At 42.0% G+C, this 16,318-nt stretch overlaps 1 protein-coding gene and 1 long non-coding RNA gene across 7 annotated transcripts in view; both read left to right on the forward strand.

Annotated features, from left to right (window-relative positions):
- The window catches only part of FILIP1 (filamin A interacting protein 1), a 300,074-nt gene that overhangs the window by 198,203 nt on the left and 85,553 nt on the right, over positions 1–16,318 (forward strand). The window lies entirely within an intron of this gene.
- LOC138849646 (uncharacterized) lies at positions 910–5,474 on the forward strand. Its single transcript, XR_011388647.1, has 2 exons — positions 910–1,948; positions 4,412–5,474. It is a non-coding gene; the product is annotated as an uncharacterized lncRNA (long non-coding RNA).

The raw sequence follows: 16,318 nt of genomic DNA on the forward strand, positions 1-16,318 counted from the left end.
TACAAAATGTAACATCCTTAACAAGAGTGCCCCCAACTTTGAATGATGATTGACAGTTGGAAGTGGTTGTTGACAACCTGGTAATAAAATCAAGTTTTCCAACATCTTCCCTCAAAAAGACTATCAAACCTATCAGCCAGTTCCTGCATTTGGGAGGAAAGCATGCTCTAAGTAAAGTTCTATGTAAGCACTCATATGAGAAGTAAGATAAAACTGTTGAATCAAATATTTTGAGATCACCCTGCTAATGCACCTGGGAAAGCAGCAGAAGATGGCCCAAGTACTTGGACCACTGCACCCACGTGAGAGACCTGGAAGAAGCTCCTGGCTCCTGGCTTTTGCCTGGCCTAGCTCCAGCCATTGTGGCCGTTTGGGGAGTGAAACAGCAGATAGAAGACCTCTTTCTGTCTTTCTCTCTCTCCATAACTCTTTCCTATTCTATATTCCTGTGATTCTGTAAGTCAGATGGCCTGCTAAGATGTGGAACAATTTAAGTTAGTGAAAAACTGGGGGTTAACCATTCGTGATGGCTTCTCAATGCTGTCTTATTTTCTAGAACTGTCTTCCCACTCTTCCTTCCCAAAAGTGCCTTGGTGCACAATTAAATGTAGGAGCTGCATTTCCAAATCTCACTCCTATTAAATAATATAAACATAAGATTTATGTCCAACTCTTGTGATATCCACCATAATAACTAGCCAAATACTTTTGACATAGCTGCAAAATGAATAAAGAAATAATCAAAGGCCAGCGCCGCGGCTCACTAGGCTAATCCTCCGCCTTGTGGCGCCGGCACACCGGGTTCTAGTCCCGGTCGGGGCGCCAGATTCTGTCCTGGTTGCCCCTCTTCCAGGCCAGCTCTCTGCTGTGGCCAGGGAGTGCAGTGGAGGATGGCCCAAGTGCTTGGGCCCTGCACCCTCATGGGAGACCAGGAAAAGCACCTGGCTCCTGCCATCGGATCAGCATGGTGCGCCGGCCGCAGCACGCCGGCCATGGCGGCCATTAGAGGGTGAACCAACAGCAAAAGGAAGACCTTTCTCTCTGTCTCTCTCTCTCTTTCACTGTCCACTCTGCCTGTCAAAAAAAAAAAAAAAAAAAAAAGAAATAATCAAGTAAATAAAGGAAGAAAAAAGGGAAATGAGGGAGGGAAGGAGTATGGAAAAGAGGGAAGGAAAATGGAGGTAACTATTCCATCTGTGGTGTGTAAGTACTAAAGGAGAGAGAAGGAGCAAAGAGTCCTTCAACTTTTATCTAAATAAAGAAGCAGGACAAATCAAAGAAATGTTCAGTAAAGGTTTGATTTGATTACTATAGGCATAAATAACAATAAAGATCTTCATTTCAAACAAATTCAAAACTTCGAAAGTCCAGTCCAACGTACTTGATCTTTCTGCTGGGAAAAAAAAAAATTATTAGAGTTTGATCTAAACTTTGGGTTGTAGTTATAGGGTAGGAAATAAAACGAGAAAACTGAAAATGACTCAACTGAGAGATAGACATGTAAAAATAGAATATATCATTAGTTATTGAAGAAAATATCAAGATAATTGTTAGTTATGGTGAAATGAATGTTACTATCAATGGAATTTAATTCCCCCATGAATTTTCCATTCTGTTGTTAAATAAAAAATAAAGTGTTACATATCTGACAGTTTCTATATATAGATATAGATATAGATATAGATATAGATATAGATATAGATATACAGATATAGAGAATTCATAAGATATAGTATTAAGAATGCCAGCTCTGGAGTCAGCTTGCCCAGATTTGCATCCTGACATACCACTCATTTAGTTGTGTGTCTTGAATTTCTCTGTACCTACCTCAGCTGCCTTATTTACAAAATGGTGATTTAATAGTGTTTATCTAATAAAGTCATTGTGAAGTTTAAATGAGGTGATGATTATGAAGCACTTTGGACATTTTCTGGTGTGGTGGGAAGATGTGGGGAGCAGCTCGGACTAGACTAAGTTACTGGAATTAAGACTTATTCTATGCATCTGCTCTCCCACAATATGGCGCTGGGAGAGGAGGAAACAGCTTCTACCCAGCTGCCTCTCACCAACTTGACAAGCTGCAGGACCTGCTCCTGATTGGAGGAGAGCAGCGTACTCGGCGTGTAGGTAGCAGAGTTGGGATTGGTGGAAGAGGACTATAAAGGAGGAGAGAGACAACATGCACCAGGAACATCTATCTGAAGGAACACCTGTGCAGCCCCCGAGAGAGCCGGCCGGCGGTGTGCCGCTCTCGCGCGGAAGTGGGGAAAGTGGCAGGGGGCCTGCCCCTCCACGGAGGTGGAGGGACGGTAGCCAACCTGGGAAGAACCAGCAGCAAACCCGGGGAGGGCCGAGCAGACAAAAGAACAGCGCAGGGTCCTGTGTCGTTCCTCCACGAAGAGGGGGAGTGACATAATGGTGCCGTGACTTGGATATGAAGCCTAGGCAGGGTTAGTGTCGTTCCTCCACGAAGAGGGGGAGCGACATAATGGTGCCATAACTCGGATATGAAGCCTAGGCAGGGTTTAGTGTCGTTCCTCCATGAAGAGGGGGAGCGACATAATGGTGCTGTGACTCGGATAGGAAACCTAGGAGGAAAGAAACGGGAAGAAGTGGGAAAATACCGGAGAGACTAGCAAAGAGCCTAGGGAAAAGCCGGACGGAAAAGGTGCCGGAAGAAGCTATTGAAAGCCTAGGCATAGACTCGGATACGGACTGTGGGAAAGAAGTTAGGATTTAAAGTGAAAGCAAGAAGAAACTTAGACTCAGATACGGACTGCAGGTTGAAAGTAAAAGTGAAACCTAGAAGAAACTTACTCGGATACGGACTGTGGGGAGAAGCCAGGAGAAATGAGAGGGGAATATTGTTGGAAGAAAAGTTAGGAAACATACTGGGTAGAGAAAAATGTTAGGGAGGATGCAGCCGCGGGGGCAGGCCGAGGCGGAGACGTAAGCTAGCTTGGAATTCTTCAAGTCAGCCCGGGGAGCAAAAGGCGAAAATCTGGAACCAGAGGCAGAGACGTGGGCCGCCAGGTTGGAATCCGTCAGATTAGCCCGGGGAGCAAAAGACGGAAAGGCAAACCGAAAGGCGCAGACGTGAGCTAGGTTGAATTCGCCAGGTTAGCCCGGGGAACTTGGACTGAATGCTGGTGGCGGAGTGAGCTGGGCTGTGTGACTTGCGGAAGCCGCCGCATGCAGAGAGAGCGCACGGGGCACAAATGGGGAGAGTGCACGGGGCGCGAATAGAAGCCGGTAAGCCGCGCAGAGCCGGGAAGCCACTGTGGGGGAGGCGCCGAGAAGCAGCCTCGGGGCGGGCGCCGGGAAACCGTGGGGATAAGAGAAACAAGTTTAGAAGTAAAATGAGAGAAATAGGAATGCTGGTAGATAGAAGTAAAATAGGAGAAATAGGAATGCCCGGAGATAGAGAAATAACAGAAAAATAAGGCCTCCCCACAACAACGGCAATGAGAGAGCTTGGATTCCGTCTGCCTAATTAGTAAGACGATAAGCACCTGTGGGCGGCTGCAGGTCACCGAAGACAGGCACGTTATCAACATCAATAAGTCTCCCCACAATACGGCAATGAGAAGGCTTGGATTCGGTTTGCCTGATTGCTAGGGCTTGTAAGCACCTGCAGGCAGTTCTAGCAGAGCAGAGCATGCGCTGCAGGGCACCGAACACAGGCACGCATCAGCGCCTAAAAACCTCCTCACAACATGGCGAAGAGAGGACCCGGATTCGGTTTGCCTGATTGATAGGGCTTGTAAGCACCTGTGGGCAACTCCAGCAAGCAGAGCAGAGTGTGTGCCGTGGGACACCGAAGACAGGCGTGTATCAACGCCAAAAATAAAAAGAAAGGGGGATCTGTGGGGAGCAGCTCGGACTAGACTAAGTTACTGGAATGAAGACTTATTCTATGCATCTGCTCTCCCACAATATGGCGCTGGGAGAGGAGGAAACAGCTTCTACCCAGCTGCCTCTCACCAACTTGACAAGCTGCAGGACCTGCTCCTGATTGGAGGAGAGCAGTGTACTCAGCGTGTGGGTAGCAGAGTTGGGATTGGTGGAAGAGGACTATAAAGGAGGAGAGAGACAACATGCACCAGGAACATCTATCTGAAGGAACACCTGTGCAGCCCCCGAGAGAGCCGGCCGGCGGTGTGCCGCTCCCCTGCGGAAGTGGGGAAAGTGGCAGGGGGCCTGCCCCTCCACGGAGGTGGAGGGACGGTAGCCAACCTGGGAAGAACCAGCAGCAAACCCGGGGAGGGCCGAGCAGACAAAAGAACAGCGCAGGGTCCTGTGTCGTTCCTCCACGAAGAGGGGGAGTGACATAATGGTGCTGTGACTTGGATATGAAGCCTAGGCAGGGTTAGTGTCGTTCCTCCACGAAGAGGGGGAGTGACAGGAAGAGAGCATGAGAGAGCGAGTAAGAGAGAAAGAACTATGTATAGCTATAGAAGAAAACAATCCCGAAAGGATCTATGTCAAACTCTTAGAACTGCCTTGGCAAGTGGAATCTGCAAAGATGGGGCAAATGCTCTTTACTTTTTCTTTAATCACTTCTTTAATGTTGATTTTTTTTAAAATTAAGTTTTATTATATCACAATTTTGAATCTTTTAAAGTTAGTGATAATTTATCACAATAAATTAATTCAGAAAGAGCACAATTCAAGCTAGTTTACATAGAATCAAAGCAGTGAAAGAGATCATAATTCTTTTTTGGAGGACACTATTTAAATGCATATTGCGGTCTATGATATTATTTGTTCCTTTGAGTTCAACAGGACTTGGTTATTTCCAGCAGAGTTGAGCAAGTTGAGAAACTTCTTAAATCTTGTCTTATATACATAGAGAGGAGCAGAGCCAGAATCAACTCAAATGCCCTGCTTTCTTTAGGGCCCCTCCACTCTTTATACATTATAGTGTTGATCATTCCCCATGGAGATCCGGTTTTAGGGAGAAAAATAAGCTTATTTACATAATCATGACACCCAGTAGAATGGAGATAGCACATCTTCTAGTGCACTGGCTAATTTGTTTTAAGTGTGTATAAAAATATAAGAAAAACTTTCAAAATAATGGTCACTCTCCTGGTAGTTTCTTATCTCCTGTAAGGTCTAATTATATTGACGTCTTTGGCTTTTGTGGCTGATAAACTAAGCCTTTCACCTCGTGGGTAATTTAACATGGTTAGCTTTGGTTGAGATCTCATTTTTCTGGCTACAGATTCACAAGATCCCCCAAAGAGTCTATTCAGTAATTGTGATGCATTCCTGTAGTATTTAAGACTAAGCCCTAAAAGCTTTGCTTTGTGTACTTGATCTGTAGTGACCTTTAGAGTTTGCTGCCCACTGAACCGAAGGTCTTCCTTGTGAAATCATAGAATAGTGCCCCAGTTCACTTTCTGTTACTTGATATCACTGAACAAAAATACCATTATCATTGTCTGAGACAAAAAAAAAAATAAAAAAGATCTGGTACCCTGTCTCTTTAAGAGTTTAAGAATAGCAAACACAGTAGAGTTAATTCTTCTGGGGGCTGTGCCTTGAGAATTTTCTGGCTCAGAATCAAGCTACAGATAATTAATTATGTCAGTGAAAAGCTCTGATGGCCTGTTCTCTTCAGAGAAAAGTGACATCATCCATAGAATTCTCTGGCAATAAAGAAGAACAAAGCTGTGAGTGCAGGAAATAACAGACAGATGTCCATGGGTGCATATTTTATCTACTTCAAAGTGTGCTGGAAAAAGTCACGCTGTAGGGCTGTCCTCCCAGCAGCAGTGGCTTGGCAAGAGGTCTCAGAGAGTCGGGGAAGTGAATTTACAGGATTGGGTTCGCTGCCTCACGTGCTCTAAAGATTGAAGTGAAGCATTCTTAGAGAAGTTACTGAAAAGACGACAATGCTCAGAAAATGTTGGCAAAACGTGGAGAGCCAGCCAGGTAATGTAGCGTGGGGAAACCGGGCCAGATGGCTGCGGCCCCGTTTGTGGACGTTAATGTGGGAAGCATTACCCAGCGAGCTTCATCCCAGGGCCTTCCCTTGCTCTGTGTTTGCATCATATTTTCACAGAAAACTGTTACTGACCCACACAGCAATATGTAGTGGGAAAAAATATTTTGAAGCCAAATAACCCTGTTTGTTCATAATGATGTGACCCTGGGCCTGCTATTTAATTTCTTTGAGCCTTATTTCCTTCATCTGTACAATGAGATTAACTAAAGTAACTTAAATAATGCCCCTAAAAATAATTTTGCCCACAGTATGGTGGCATATAAGTATTGGTTGTTATTAAATACAATTCTGTCCTTCCCTGCAAAATATATTAGTTTCATGTTACATATCTAGAGCCAGATGTTTATTAGCTGAAACAGATGTTTACTTACAAAAAAAATTTAAGCATAATACAAAGGTCATATTTATTACTTGGAGTAGAAACTACTATTCCAGAACTTCCTTCTTTAAAATGTACTTATTTTCATTTTATTTGAAAGGTAGAGGAGGTAGGGGAGAGATATCTTTCATCATTCTCCAAATGACTGCAATAGCAAGGCTGGGCCAGGCTGAAGCCAGGAGCCAGGAACTCCATCCAGGTCTCTTATGTGGGCGGCAGGGATGCAAGTGCTTGAGCCATAACCTGCTGCCTCTGGGTACATGTTAGCAGGAAGCTGAATCAGTGGTAGAATAGTCAAAACTTGAACCAGGCACTCTGAGATGGGATGTGGTCATCCCAAGCAGCTACTTAACCACTGTGCCAGAGGACACTCACCCTGAACTTTCTTTTTAAAAGCATATAATCTAATTATCAGAGTAAAACAGATTCAATATTTGCATTCTCAGTAAAGGCACTATTAATCTCAACAGGGTGAAGACGACTTCTTGAAGGGGAGAATTAAAGAAATATTAGTTGTGACAATGATTTATGGTTCACAAAAGGACCATAGTACATACAAATATATGTAGTATTTCTGTGGTATTAAAATTTTATAAGGAGGCACAATGAGGGAAAAAGTGTTTGCAAAATCTTAGGAGAGCAAAATTGAAAAAAGATTTTGAAAAATACTGATTCAGAGAAATTGTTACAAAGAATATAGTCATCCATAATTTCACCAACTTGAAAGAACAATTTCAAATATTTTGGTGAGTATTTTTGTTCACATATATTTTTTCCTTAGTTGTAAGCTCAGAGTACATACAACTTTGATATTTATTGTAGGCATTTCTGACATTATTTAACATCCCTTGACATACAATTTGTAAATGGGAAAATATTTTTAAACTACATGTAATACTTTATCCTGTGGCTATACACTATTTGATGGTCAGAGAGAGGAGGAGGGGACAGGGAGCCCCCATCCACTGGTTCACTCAATGGCTAGGGCTGAGGAATCAATCCATGTCTCCCACATAGGTATCAAAGGACCCAACTACACGAACATTGCCTGCTGCATCCCAGAGCATGCAGTGACAGGAAGCTAGAATCAGAAGCAGAGGCCACACTTAATCTAAGGTGTCCAGTTTGGGATGAGGGCACCCCAACTGACTTTATAACCAATAGACCAAATGCCCATCTCCTATACCCAGTTTTTTACTGTTATAAATAACATTATATTTGTGTAATAATATTTACCCTTCTTGTTAAACTACTTAACTAAAAGGTATGAATATTTTTTAAGAAGCAAAGGGACAGAAAGACAGACAACCAGACAGTCAGACAGGGCTCCCATGTGTTGGTTCATTCCTCAGATGCCCACCGCGGCTGGTGCTCCAAAGCACAGAGCCAGAATTCAGTCTAGGTCTACCACTTTGGTGGCAGAAATGCAATTACTTGAACCACCATTGCTGCCTCCAAATGTCTGCATTAGCAGGAGGCTAGGATCAGAAGCTAGAGCTCAGAATTGAATTCAGGCACTCTAATGAGGAAAGCAGACATCTTAACTTCTAGGCCAAATGCCTACTCCAAGGTATGAATTATTTTTTAAGATATTTATTTATTTATTTGAAATGCAGAGTTACAGAGAGGGAGAATAGGGGCAGAGGGAGAGAGAGAGAGAGAATAAGAGATTGAGGAATCTTGATCTTCCATCTGATGGTTCACTCTTCAAATGGCTGCAGTGTTCAGGCCTGGACCAGGCTAAAGCCAGAAGCCAGGAGCTTCTTCATGGTCTCTCATGTGGGTAGCAAAGGCCCAGGTACTCTTGGGCCATCCTCTGCTGCTTTCCCAAGTGCATTAGCAGGGAGCTGGATCAGAAGTGTAGCAGCTGGGACTCAAACTGGCACTCATATGGGATGCCAGAACTGCAGGGGGAGGCTTTACCTGCTACACCACAGTGCCAGGCCCAAGTATGAATATTTTTAAAAATTGTTTGGGGCCGGCGCTGTGGCTCACTTGGTTAATCCTCTGCCTGCAGCACCGGCATCCCATATGGGTGCCGGGTTCTAGTCCCAATTGCTCTTCTTCCAGTCCAGCTCTCTGCTGTTGCCCAGGAGGGCAGTGGAGGATGGCCCAAGTGCTTGGGCCCCTGCAGCCACATGGGAGACCAGGAAGAAGCACCTGGCTCCTGGCTTCGGATCAGCGTAGCACCGGATGTAGCGGCCATTTAGGGGGTGAACCAATGGAAGGAAGACCTTTCTCTCTGTCTCTCTCTCTCATGAGTAGTTAAAAAAAAAGTAGTTAAAAGAAATTTTATTTATTTATTTATTTAGAAGGCAGAGTTACAGAGAGCAGACACAGAGAGAGAAAGAGAGCTTCCATCTGCTGGTTCACTCCCCAGCTGGCTGCAACTACCAAAGCTGAACCAATCTGAAGCCAAGATCCAGGAACTTCCTCTGAGTCTCCCACAAGAACTTGGGCTATCTTCCACTTCTTTCCCAGGCCATAGCAGAGAGCTGGATCAGAAGTAGTGAACCTCGATCTCAAACTGGCACCCAAATGGGATGCCGGTACTGCAGACGGCAACTTTATCTGCTAAGCAACAACGCCAGTCTCCCAAGTATGAATATTTTTAATTCAACAGGTTCAAAGACTTTTGTGTGTATCTATTGCCAAATTAGTTTTCAGGATCCCTCCATTCTTCAAGCGGTCTGAGAAATGGAGAATTCACTGAGGACATACAGCGTAATAATTGTGTTTGCTACATATCTATCCAGTGTTGATCTTCTTAATGGCTTCAAGTTACAATTGATCCTCATTAATAACAGATCCTATAACTGTTAATTTGTACCTCCCTGCTAAAATATACCTGTAACCCCCAAATCAATAATTGTAGTACTTTTATGGCCATGCAGAGTGGCAAATAGTTTAAATTGCCTGGTGTGCACTTTCCCAACTGAGATTCAACAAAGTGTACTGTGCCTTCTTGTGTCAGCTTGCATACTTTAGACAAATATCTTCTTTGTAATGTTTACTGCCTTGATTTTCACAGTTTTGTGCTTTTTGTTGATAACTTTGTTGTTTATAATGTCCCTAGGGATAGTGTGAGGTCTTGTGTTTCTAAGGGCAAAAATGCTGTGATATGCTTTAAGAAGATCCTGCACATAAGAGATACAGTGCTCTTGCCTAGGAGTTCAGTGTTAATCAACAGTTTATATTAAATAAGGGCTTTTGTGTCCAGCATCATGGTGTAGTGGGTAAAACTGCTGCCTGCAATGCTGGCATTCCATATGGGCTCCAGTTCATGTCCTGGTTGTTCTACTTCTGATTCAACTACCTGTTAATCTACCTGGGAAAAGCAGAGAGTACTTGGGCCCTTGCTACTCATGTGAGAGACCCAAAAGGAGCTCCTGGCTTCAGCCTGGTTGCTGAGAACCTTTAGGGAATGAACTAGCAAATGGATGATCTCTCTCTCTTCCTCTCTCTCTCTCTCACCATCTCAATCTGTAACTCTAACTTTCAAATAAATAAATATTTTAAAAATAATAAGGTGTCTTTAAACAGGAAAATAAGGATTGGGTTAAGCCACTGCCTGTGATTGCCAGCATCCCATATGAGCACCAGTTCAAGTCTTGGCTGCTCCACTTATAATCCAACTCTCTGCTAATGTGCCTTTGAAAACAGTGGAAGCTGGCCCAAGTGCTCGGGTCCCTGCCACCTATGTGGGAGATCAAGATGAAGCTCCTGGCCCTGGCCTGGCCCAGCCCTGGCCATTGTGGCCATTTGGGGAGTAAATCAATGTATGGAAGATCTCTCTCTCTCCTCCTCTCTGTAACTCTGCCTTCCAAAGAAATAAAATAAATCTTTAAAAAACTCTCTAGGAATGTTATTAAATATGAAATTTGCAATTTATAAAATTGTTAATATTTCCATTTTTGTGTTTATTTTTATCTTCTTTCCCAAAATTGAAGGGCTTAACTTTGGTTGTGTGCTTCATCAATGGACAATGTCTACTCTCAGCATAAATGCTACCACAAGCTATGCTATTTAATATTGTTTCTTTATGATGCTTTGTTTTAAATAAAATCTCAAGAAAGTTTAGAAAAAGCAATAAGTCATTGCTGGCATAGCATAATCTTTTGACAGTGGTAACTAAGGAACTACAGACTCTAGAGTAAACCATGTCATCCACAATCTTGAATTTGTGAAGGTGCTGCATCTTCACATCACACCAACAAAGAGTCACTAGACTCAGATATGCAGCACAAACTGCCATGAGGTTGCTAATGCGTTGTTAGGCTCAGGACAAGGGAATCACAGATATTGGTGTGAGTTGTTTGGGGAGTCACAAGATACTGAGAGCAACAGGGATGAGAAAAAGGGCCTTCATCTTTGAACTATTGATTCAGTTTGTGGAAAGCCTTTAGGTTATGTTGCCCAAAAGATCTGCCTGTTCCACCTCAGGTAGTCTACTCTTACAAGTGAAAAAAAAGAGGAAACTTGCTTTTATTGATTATCTACTATATGCCAGGCACAATATCTGTCTCTTCACATATATTTCATTTTCATACATGTTGATAACTGATATTCAAAGCTAATTGGCTCAAGGTCACTTGGTTATAGTAAACAGGAGAGCCACAGTTTGTCTAACTCCCAAGGGATGGAGTAACTAACAGTGTCTATGCACCTGTATACATTAGCTCATGTAAAATCTGTGAGGTAGCCATTGCTGTGCCCATTTTACAGTTTAATAGAGAGAGACTAACTCACTAGGTCACACTAGCAGCAATAACTGATGTGTGTTTCTAACACAAGATTCCCAAGAGCATACTCTTTCTACCACATTGCATCTCTTGAGTAGGATTCAAAACAAGTAAAAAACTAGCTATTAGTTACATCAGGTACTTTTAAAAAAATCAATAAAAAGCAAATAAACACAATAACCACACAATAAGATACATCTGTGGAGTGGCACTGTGGTGTAGAAGGCTAAGCCTCTGTCTTCAGTGCCAGTATCCCATAGGGGTGCCAGTTTGAGTGCTGGCTGCTCTGTTTCCAATCCAGCTCCCTGCTAATGTGCCTGGGAAAACAGCAGAAGATAGACCAAATCCTTGGGCCCCTGCACCCACATGGAGACCTGGAGGAAGCTCCTAGCACCTGGCTCCAGCCTGGCCCTGCCCTGGCTGTTGTAGCCATTGGATGGAAGAACTCTGTCTTTCTCTGTCTCTCCTTCTCTTTCTGTATCTCTGCCTTTTAAATAAATAAATAAATCTTTAAAAAAAGACACACCTGCAGTACATCAAGAATTTGGTATTTATAAGGACTACCTTGAGTTTTTAGAAAGATAATACCTTATATATGTTATATTCTTCTTAAGTAGAGAGGGATTTTATAATACATTTGAGGAAACACCTATTCCCAAACTCTTAAAATGAAAAACTCTTGCATTTAAAGTGCCAGGTCTTTATTTTTTTATATAAAAATAAGTATCCAATGTGACAGCTCTTATGGGTTCAGAATGGCTGAAATTTCCTTGTATTTTTGCTCAAAGAATTAACTCTAGTTTTGTTAAGGTGGTCAAATACGTGTTATAAATACAGAACTCGCTTTGGTCAGAGGCTGAAATGAATAGAGAAGAACATGCAGCAAAAGCAAAGGAACTCAGTGTTATGTGATTCAAAGAAGCCTGATTTATAAATTCTATCTAGACAATGTCATCTTATCTTGTTTGGGTAGAACAGTTTCTCTTTTGAAAAAATATTACCCATGTTTCCAATCCTCACCAGTCTGAGGATAAAAATAAGACCAAAGACTTTATAAAGCCGTCTTTTCCTTGTCCTTCCTCTGCCCCCTCTGCTCAATGGGAATGTGAGTCTGTTTGGATTTTTATCATAAGCGCTAGAAGGCCACAGAGACTAACCCACATATGGTCCACACACTTCTCTAGGCTCCCATTGGTTATGGTTGTTTTTCCCTTTTTTGTAGTCATTATGCCTACCTCTTTAAGTGCATGCTGGAAATACAGCCAACACTGCCATGTATGCCCAGAAGTCTCTCTTCTGTTTATGCCAGTTGTTGACTACTTGGAGCCTACACAGGCTGATGTCTACACTGAGAGCTGTTCCTTCCTTTCTTCTCCTGTTCCTGCTGAAGCTGTAATATGTTGGATTCTAATTTACCAATTCTTTGAATTTTATTTGGGTTTTTTATGACAAATCCTCATGGTCTAGGGGGTGGGCTAGATGGAGTCTGAGTGACAGGCACTGTGCTGCACTCAGACTCACCCTTCCCCTCTGACCCTGCTCCATTGTCCTTCCACCAAAATGGTGCCCTTCCTCCCTCGAGATGAGTTGTTTCCCAGGAAGAGCCCCAGCCCCTCATGCAAATAGCTTGGTGGCAGGGCCACCCTGCCAGTCAGGCCTCCAGATGGAATTACATCAAAGGATTTCACTCATGCTTGAAAACTGTCTTCTAGAGGCCAACTGAAAAGGAGGGAATCAGGGGGGGAAAGTAAGGAGGTGAGGAAAATTTAATCTAATAAGCAGAGTTGTACCAAGATGTTTAATCTGTCCCAGTCCTCATCTAGTTGGTTTATGTTGAAAGGACTAAATTTGCTGAGCTGGATAAACAACTGCAGAGAGGAAATGTCATCTACTTGTGCCTTAGCAATGACTTTTCCCATGTTCTAAGGAATTCAGCTTCTCATCTGGTTCACAGAAAGCTCTACCCTATCTGCTGATTACACAGAGGTGGGCAGTTTAAGGACTCTGCCCAAGGTCTTTATTAGCACAGAACAAAAAGCTCATAGTCTCTTGGAATTTAAGAAATTAGACACTGTAGGGTCACAGCACTGCATGGGGGAAACCTGTGACCTTATCTAATTTCTCATCAGGACACAGCAGCTGTTGTACTATTAATATCTCAATGTGTGTAAAAAAGAAAAAAGAAGAAAACCATATAAGAAATAAAAATACATTGAAATCATGGACAGCAATAGCATTCAAATGTCTAATTCAGGGAAAATATGACTATACTTTTATAGTTAATTACATGGAATCATGAAATTTTAGTTTAAAAAATTGTAAATTGTAGGTAGAGGATTGTGGATGATTTTTCATTTCTTTTATGAGTTTTGGGGTGGAGGTAAACAAGATACTTTAATTTTTTCAAATTGTATTAAAATGTACACATGTAATTCCATTTTAACCATTTTAAAATGTATATTTCAGTGGCATTAGTACGTTCACCTTCTTGTGCAATTATCACCATCCATCACCAGAATTTTTTACCTTCTAAACCAAAATTTCTGTACCCATTAAATAAATAATAACTTCCCTTCCCCCAACCCTTACCCACTATACCACAGCGCCAGCCCCATGTTGATGATATTTTAATAAAAGATTTATTTTGGATCCAGCCTTAAGAGTATAAAATTTAAAAAGTGCTATGGAGTTTTAGGCTACTATTGACCATATATATAGTTGTGGCAAGCAATTTCTGCAGAGAAGCCAAATTTCACATTTTTGTTTCAATGGCCCTGTACACTAACCATGTCTCAATATTTTTCTTGTACGTGAATCTATTAATAATCATGATAACTTTACCTTATAAGTCAGTAGAAAGGAAATGAGTTTAATTTATATAGTAATAGCTAATAAGATTACAAATTACACAATGTTTTCCTTTCAATTCATTTATAATTATAGTATTTAACAAGAGTAAATAGTATAATTCAAGTTGTATGAGATCTAGATAGTCCATTTCCTGTTGCAACATTCTAGTGGAATGTACTATTTTTCCTTATCCAGTTTACATATTTTCTTTTTGGAATAAACTTGAGAAGAACAAAATAACTCTTAAATTGTAGACAAAGATGTCAGATGAAAGAATAAAGAGATTGACAAAATGCAATTGTTTATATCTTTTGAACAAGGCAAGTAGTTAAGGTTGTTCTGAGAGTCTCAGTGCCAATTTGTGCCTCTTTGGCTTCACATTACTTGGTCTTACTTTTCTTTGTTTCAGAAAATGTTTATTGAGTGGCTATCATGTGGCAGGGTCTGTAGATACAGACCCTGTCGTCACATCAGCTCATAGTCTGAGAGGGAAATAGAAAATTAGATTAGCAAATTACCTTACATAAACAGATACAGGATGGTTGCATTTTCAGAATGGAAAAGTTCAGAGAAAGGCATGTACTAATCTTCCAGGGCCATACTCTAGGTGGTCTCCTTGGCTCACAGCAGCAATGGAACCATTTCTAAGTTGTACCAAATAATACAAAGAAGTGTTAGTGTTTGGAGATTGTGTTATTGTAGTTCCTCCATAGATAGAAAAATAGATTTATTCTTTCTTCAAAATGGATCCTTCAAATACAATCAGCTACTGTTGGTGGGGATGCCTTTCTTTTTAAGCTTTTATTTTTGTATTATTTGAGAGAGACAGAGAGAAAGATGGAGAAATCCCATTCACTGTTTCTCTCTCCAGATGGCCACAACAGCTGAACTGGGCTAGGCCTGAGCCAGGAACTGAATCCAGTTCTCTGACAAGCAGAGACTTAAGCACTTGTGCTAACACTGCTCCCTCCCAGTGTCTGCATTAGGAGGAAGGTAGAATTGAGAGCTAGAGCTTGGATTTGAATCCAGGCACTCCAGTGTAGGATGTGAGCTTCTTAACTGTCCCAAGATGCCTTGTTTAAGATGTACACTGTCATTAGGTACAAGCAGGTAAGCTTACCACCAACCGTGCTTCATCTCAACCAAGTGAGTTCCTACCATGCAAAGCATCTCAAGCTGTCTGCCTTAAGAAAATATTTTAAGTCTTTTTTTAAAAGATTTATTTATTTGAGGGGCAGAGTTACAGAGAGAGAGAGAGACAGAGAGAGATCTTTTATATGATGGTTCACTCCCTAAATGGCCACAACGGTGGAATTGGGCAGATCTAAAGCCAGGAACCAGGAGCCAGGAGCCTCCTCCAGTCACTCACCCACGTGGATGCAGGGGCCCAAGAACTTGGGCCATCTTCTACTACTTTCTCAAGCCATAGCAGAGAGCTGGATCAGAAGAGGAGCAGCTGGGACTTGAACTGGTGCCCATATGGGATGCTGGTGCTTCAGGCAGAGGCCCAACCTACTACGCCACAGCGCTAGTCCCTTTTTTAACTCTTATGTTTTGTCTGATGTTCACTTAGGTGAACATTAAAATTGTAATAATATTCTGAAAGAGTTTTAGTTGAGTTACCTGCTTCCCAATCTGTCAGAAATTTTAGCGCTTCAGGAGACTGCACTGTTTATTGTCAGATTGCAGGGCTCATTGTCATTCTGCCCTGTGCTCCAGGGTTCTATATGTCCCCATTTAGAAATGTGGAAAAAGATAGATCATGGGGCATGAGAAGCAAGTATATTTTCCTATGCATTATGTTTCTTCCCAACAAACATTGAAAAACCCAGTAAGTTAAAAATAGTTAAAATTATCACCAGGAATAATAATCAAGAATGTAATTTTGCCCTTGAAGAGGCTAATTGTTGGAAATGTGATCCATGAAATTCAATATCTCTGATAGTAAGCCCATTTGTTATGCCCTGCTAGATGCAGGGATATTACGGAATATCCAGGCTTTTCACTCAGTGTCTGCCATATGGTGACCAACTTGTCCTGGTTTGCCGGGAACTATCCTTGTTTTTAAAGGCCAGCTTTACAGAATTGACTTCCTTTAGCAAATTGGGCAGTTAATCTCTTGTGTTTGCCCCATTTGTTCAGTGACCTCCAAGTTTAAGCTGCAGGTTTGAAGTGACCATGATTCTTTGATGAAGAAAGAGCACTGGAACTGATACATTGAGAAAACTGAGAAATCTCTGAACCAAGCAAGTCCCTGGGAATCAGACAACCCAGCCAAGAACCTTGAGCTAAGACAACAAAAGTTTTAAACCTCTTTGGTGCTAAATTGGTCCA

This window comes from Oryctolagus cuniculus, chromosome 5, assembly GCF_964237555.1.
Source record: "Oryctolagus cuniculus chromosome 5, mOryCun1.1, whole genome shotgun sequence".
NCBI classification, from domain to species: Eukaryota; Metazoa; Chordata; class Mammalia; order Lagomorpha; family Leporidae; genus Oryctolagus; species Oryctolagus cuniculus.